This window comes from Canis lupus, chromosome 3, assembly GCF_048164855.1.
Source record: "Canis lupus baileyi chromosome 3, mCanLup2.hap1, whole genome shotgun sequence".
NCBI classification, from domain to species: Eukaryota; Metazoa; Chordata; class Mammalia; order Carnivora; family Canidae; genus Canis; species Canis lupus.
Window position 1 is genome coordinate 37735110 of NC_132840.1, and position 6754 is coordinate 37741863.

At 45.8% G+C, this 6754-nt stretch overlaps 1 long non-coding RNA gene across 1 annotated transcript in view; it reads right to left on the bottom strand.

Annotated features, from left to right (window-relative positions):
- LOC140630380 (uncharacterized) overlaps nucleotides 1-5341 on the bottom strand; it is a 51613-nt gene extending 46272 nt beyond the window's left edge. Inside the window, exon 1 of the long non-coding RNA XR_012028147.1 lies at nucleotides 5168-5341. This is a non-coding gene — a long non-coding RNA (uncharacterized lncRNA). The remainder of the gene's footprint in view (nucleotides 1-5167) is intronic.
- Nucleotides 5342-6754: the final 1413 nt, after the last annotated feature.

Below are 6754 nucleotides of genomic sequence, written 5' to 3' on the forward strand. Positions count from 1 at the left end.
ACTTTCCCCCCTGCTTGAATAAATAAATAAATAAATAAATAAATAAATAAATAAATAAATAAATAAATAAAATCTTTTTAAAATAAATAAGTAAGTAAGTAAGTAAAATCACTCCCTGGATACAGAATAGGTAAAGAAAGAGATGCAATGCCAATGATGCCTATAGGTAATTGTTCCTAGGTAAATGGTCCCAGTACCCCCCAGCACCCCAGTCAGAGCACAGGGAGCCTTTAAACAGCTCCCTCTCCTTCACCCACACACTGTACCAGGCACAAACTCTGTCTGTCCACCACCACCTAAACTTTTTGATCTACCACCTGGCTATGTGTTCTCTCCCTGTCTCCAAGACCTTTACACCTGGCCAGCCTCCAGCCCATCCTCAATGCAGTAGCCTCTAAGACTTACTCTTCCATAACACAACTGAGGTCCACTTTCTTCCCTGTTCAGAGCCTCTCTTATCTCTCCGCTGCCTCAAATATTAGTTTTCAAACTTGAATGTGCATAAGAATCCCCTGGAGAGCTTATTAAAAATCTAGATGCTTAGGCATCACCCTAGAGACTTCTCAATCTCTGGGTCTTCAGAGAAGTCTGGAAAACTGCATTTTTAAATAAATGCCCTACCCCTGCTGGGGCAGTCTGAACAGTACATTTTAAGAAAACCTAGAAAGGAAGGAAGGAACTCAGGGAGGGAGGGAGGAAGAAAGGCGGGCAGGCAGACAAGCAGACGAGGCATGAGGACTTAGTTCATGTCCCTCAGAATGGCGTAGTTGATTCGTCACCATCGGGCACCTGCCTGCACGGTCTTCCAAGTTGCCCTCTCTGACCACCCGAGGAAAACAGTGTCTCCTCAGCATGTGCTATCATCTGTACTCTCTGCTTTTTTCCCAGAACAAATCTGACTACCTGACACGTTTTTGATTATCAGCGTGCTTATTTTCCTTCTTCCCCCAAAAGAGCAAAAGCTGTGGTGCAAGCAAGGCTTAATATATTTATTTCCTATATTTCTTATTACCTATAAGAATGGCTGACACGTGAAAGGCAATGGCTGTAAACATCTGTGGGAGACACACCATCCAACGAGGCAGAGACGTGGCACCCCCAGCTCCTCTCCTGCACGTTCTTCGAGAAGTGAGCATGGCCCTTGCCAATCATGCGACTCTGAGGGGCCTGTCAGGGCACTGCCCTGTCCTCCCTCCGCAGCTGGGCAAGCACATGACCAAGGCCTGGCCAATCACGTTGGCCCATGTCCACTTGGGCTGCGGTGATGGTTCTACAGGTGGGCTTGTGCTCTCTTGGGTCAGGTGGGGTGTCTTGCGGTAGTGACTAGGATGAGAATTTGGAGCTGCCTGAGCCCACATTCCCTCCACATCTGCAATAGCAGAAAGAAAGGAGGCCCAGAGGAAGAAGCCGAGTTTAGAAAAGAGAAGAGCCCAGCTATGTGGAGGCTGCAGGTCCAAGCCCGGCGGTCTTGTGGGCTGTGGGCAGTGTGGGTCCTGTTCTCCAGTCACACCTCACACCCTTTCCAGCTGCAGAAGGCACTCCCCTGTTTTTGCTTCAGTTCATATGACTTGTTTTTCTGTCTTTGGCAGTTGACGGAGTTTTGCCCCATACGGAAGAACTGATTGGATATGTAATTGGTTACAGTTTGTTTTGAAGTGCTGGGAAGAAAAAATGTAGGGTGCCTTGAAAACAGTTGGCAGGCCTAATCCAGTCTAAAGGGTCAGACTGTCTCCTCGATGAACAGCATTTAGCTGCAGCTCGCAGGATGAGAAAAGTTAGCCAGATTAAGGAAGGGAGAGCGCTGGGAGCATTCAGGTTACCGAAAGCAGGCCAATGTGATGGGCACTGTTGGTCTCCACGCCTGCCCTCATGCCCTGGGATCACTTCTGTTCCTGTGTTTTGTGGCTAGCCACTTACCTTAACCCCTGTGATCTTCACAGGCTGGAGGCACCTCACCTGTACCAAGCCCCAGAGGTGCCTGGGAGTTTATGTCCTCCTCGGGTGCCCAGTGACAATAACCAATTGATATGGATGAATTGAAGGTGGAGAAAGTCTACGGCTTCCTGTGGAATCAGGAACAGTTTGAAACTGCACCTGAAATCACACTCTTTCTTGGCTTCCACCACTTCTTCCTGGGTTCCTCTTGGGAATACTCATAGAAGAAACCATCTGTATCTGAATCTTGGACTCAGAGCCGGTTTTGCAGAGAGCCCACTAAGCCAGCCAATGTGGCTAAAGCAGCAGAAGGTGGGATTGAGGGTGGTCGGTAGGGAACAGCGCATTGGACTTCAATGGGTCATGTATAGGACCCTGGTCTAGAGCCCAAGAGCCATGAGATACCACTGAAGGATTTTGAGTAGTAGCAGAACGCTTCCCTACTCTCCCACTCAGTGCTATAGAGCCAAACTTTTCAACATTTCTCAAATAGCTCACTTTTTTTTCCAAGCCCATCTGTCAGTGTTGACCTAGGGTGTTCTTTTCCCTGGAAAGCCCTCTCCTACCTTCTCAGATAACTCTGATGTGTCCATGAGACTTATTTCAAGTACTGCCTCTTGGGGAAGCCTTCCCTGACTTCCACCAGTAACCACTCCTACCCAGCTCTGAACTAGACGCTGCTTCTCTATGCTCCCCCAGCATCCTCTTCCTATTTTTTATCATTCAGCTCTTTTCAACAAACAAATGGTAATTGGGGGAACCTGCTCAAACATTTCTCTATACGTGGGCAAGTGAGCTTAGCAACGTTGACTGTATGTTCTGAGCTTCCTGAGAACAAAAATAGTCTACCTTTTACTCCTTAAAGTCTTATTCAGTGCCTACTAAAAACTAGCATTTGCCTACTTGCTTACCATGTGGTAAAACACTTTCCCAAGCACATCACATGCTATTTTATTTCTGACAGTCCTGTGAGGAAAGTATGTGTTATCCCCATTTTACAAATCCGACAACAGACTGAGGCACAGAGAGACTAAATAGTTCACCCAAGATCATACAGCTAATAAATGACAGAGGATTCAATCCTCAAGGATTCCTAAGAGGAACTTAGGTTCTTAAACAATGTGTTGAAGCCAATATATAGCACACGCTTTAAAGAGGTGGGTATGATTATCAGTTATCAGTATCGTTATAAGACCCTTGCACTTCTAGCCTAATTTTGGTCTCCTCCTGCTCCAGTGGGCATCCTTCCAGTCATGTTGATCCACAGTTCATCTCCTTCCTGCTTTTTCTCACACTCCTTAACAGTCCTTGAAAGCTTTGCTGCTCCAGTGTTACCTCACAATGGAACAATTACTGGGATTGGATGCTCATGTGTCTCTATGTGGTAACATGTGAGATCCTTGTCTCCCTGACAAGATTTTAAGAGCGACTAGATGCCTTGATGAAATTTTGGAATACCCAAGAGGCCCATCAACCACATATATAAATCCTGTCTGCAGCAGGAATGGGAGGAGAAGAGTATTTCCTGGGAAGATTTCCAAGATGCTTCCAGTTGAAATCTGAAGACTGTGAGACACAAACATGGACTTGTGCCCTGGAGTTTACTCTGGGCGCCGCCCCCCCGCCCCGCCAACCTTGCTGGCTGCCTCTTCTGGTTTCAAGTTGTGTGCTTATTTATTCAGCACTCACTGGAAGCCTACTATGCACAGGACACCAGGCTAAAAGCTGAGCTCCCAGAAATGTCTGAGGGAAGGTACTGGGCTTCCCAGAGCTAGAAGCCTAGAGGGAAAGTCTGACAAGCAATACACTGGGACAAGTCCTGTGACTGAAGTAGTAGGAGCACAAGAGGAAGGACCCTTGACCTTGGCCCAGATTGGAAGGATCAGGGAAAACCGCTTGGCAGAGGTAAAAATGGAAGGAACTTCAAAGATGAATCTGTGTTTGGGTCTTGACATTACTTCTTATTAAGCTTCATGACTTTGGGAAAATTACTTAGCCTCTCTGAGCTTGGATTATCTTATTTGTATAATGGGAATAATTGTGTGTATACAGTGTGGAATTAATAAGATAATGAGATAAGCATGTGTCAGCTACATAGCTATTTGTTGAATTTTCACTGTGCATCAGGCACTGTTCTTTGCAACTTCAGCCCATTTACCCCTAACAGCTACTCTTTGATATAGAAACTATCATTGACATCATTTTATAAATGAGAAAGTGGAGGCACTGTCTTAGTTTGGATTAACAAACCATTTGCAGATGCTAAGACAAGGATTTGAATGCAAACAGTTAATGAAGAGATGCAAAGGACACAGTACCAGTGAGCAATAACACAGGCATTATTAAGCCAGCCACTGTGGTGGGTGAATAGAGCCTAATCCTGCAGGGAACTCTGGAGAATGGTATAAAACCCATGCCTGGGAACTATCCTGAGCAAGAAGTAAGGAAGCTGGGGCATTTATCCCCCCACATCTGTCAGTTGTTGGTCAAAGGCCATCCCTAGGAGACTCTGGGCCTGCAATGGTCATTGACAGAGCAGACTCTGGGGGCCCAAGGATAGCTCTCCAACAAAGATGCAGATGCTGAACATGGAAAGTTGGGCTGGAAAGGGTGAGGACACTAAGGGGATGTGAAGGGACAGGCCTCAAAAACTGACATTGTTGGCCTAGGCTCCAGAGGTTAAGTAACTTACCCAAGATCACACAGCTATTAAGTGATGGAACTGGGGGTTTGAACCAGGCTATCTGGCTCCAGAGCCCATTCTGTTAACTCTGCACTAAACTGCCTCTCCTACATTGCTGGTCACATGAGGTGTAGCTCCTGTGGTGGTCGTCATTGTCATGATTATTATCCTTTGGTCCCACCTCTAGAGATTAAATGGCAGGGGCAAGTAGGTCATTTGTTTTACCTTGTGTTGTGTTGGAAAGATAGAGTTTGGGAATTGGAGCTCCTTAGTTCAAGCCCTAACTGTGCTCTGCCTAGCTAGACAGATCATTTACCCTCTCTGGCCCTGATTTCCTCATTTATAAAAGAAGTGTCAGATTGGATGATCTCTAAGGAAGTTTCTCTGTCTGACATTCTTTACTTCCTTCAAATGACTTTTCCCCCAAAGTGCAGGGTGCCTTTCCTCTTGGTAAGTCCAGGTCAGTGGGTGTATCCAACTTGACCATCCCCGCCCCTTCAGACAGCAAGCTCCTGATTAACCAGGACTGACGGTAATTTATGTACTTACAAAATCCTCCTTGTTGGGAACAAGAGAAAATTAAATTGCTCACTGGAGTCGGTAACAGATGGTTGGCTCCATCTTCTTCTGACTGGGACCCCCCCCTAAAGAGAGTAATTGAGGGCATCCTGTCACACAAAAGGGGCCGAGGGGGTGAGGGAGGCTGAAGGATGGTTGGGAGTCCTCTCTTTGGCACATAAGTCATTGTGATGTCTCCCCATTTCTCAGTGAAGGAGAAAATCAAATACAACCCAAAAGGAACTAAAGCACTTTGTAAATAGGGCATGCTGGGGTGCCTCCAGCCTTTTTTATTCCACTTCATTTATTTTGGTTTTGTGTACCCCCAAAGCCAAGTTGGAGGTTTCCCAAGCATCTGGCCCAGAAAACTCAAGTTGGCCTGTCCCAAGGGAACCCCAGATGGATCTGGACACTGACTGGGCCATACTCATTCATCACTGCTGGCCCGCTTCCAAAACCTCCAAAATGCTAGTTTTAACCAAGAGCAGACACAAGATTCCTAGTGATTGATCAATTGAGGAAAAGAGGAAGGAGAGGTTGATATCTCTGCTTCAAGCAATGGTTTACACCCAGCAACCCCACTGGTAACACATATGCACACAATCCCACTAAACTTTCTGGTATTCCTTCAGGCCTCTTAACCAAATACTCAGCAGAATAGAAGGTTCCTCCTTTGATGCCAAACTCCAAAGAGGCTTTTTTTTTTTTAAAGAGGATGTCAAAGGAGTACAATTTAGGGCATAAGAACAATAATGTCACACAGACCTGGGTTCTAATCCAAACACTGACAGACTATGTCTTTGGGAAAATCACTTAGCCTCTCTGACCCCACCCTTTTGATCCTTAAAATGGGAATAAGAGCATCTTGTTTTAAGGAGTATAGGTATGGAGTAGTGGAAGGGGAAATGGGCGGGGGGGTTGGGGTGACTGGGTGATGGGCACTGAGGGGGGCACTTGGCAGGATGAGCACTGGGTGTTATGCTATATATATGTTGGCAAATTGAACTTCAATAAAAAAAAAAAAGGAGTATAGGTATGGAAAGTGTAGGTAAAGCAGCCAACAGAGGGACTGCCACACTATAGATAATTAATAGACTTTTGTTTGAAGAATTGCAGAAGCTTAAATTAAAAAAAAAAGACAAACAAAACCCAAAAAGCCTTTGAAGCCACTCCCCTAGATTGACCAACCACTGGATTATGCCCCGCCCCCCGTCGCCTCCCCCAGCAGAATTTAAAAGCATCCAGCCCCTCCCCCTTTCTGTTCCCTCCTTCTTGTGACAATGATGGTGGTTCAGCTTCCCTATCACCTGGCTCCCCCAACACAAACATACATGCTTCTCCCTTACTCCATGGGGCCAGTAGATAATTGAAGGACTTTTCTAATCTACAATCTGATTTGCACCAGACAGTACCAAACGCCCATGGTGCGAGAGACTTCATGTAATAACTATTCCCTTATAGTTAACGTTACAAGAGTGTGAAAGTTTTGACCATAGAAGAAAAGTCACTTATCATTCTACTGCCCTAATACCAAATCCTTATTCCCTAAGTAAACAAACTTTTCCATCATTGGCAAGG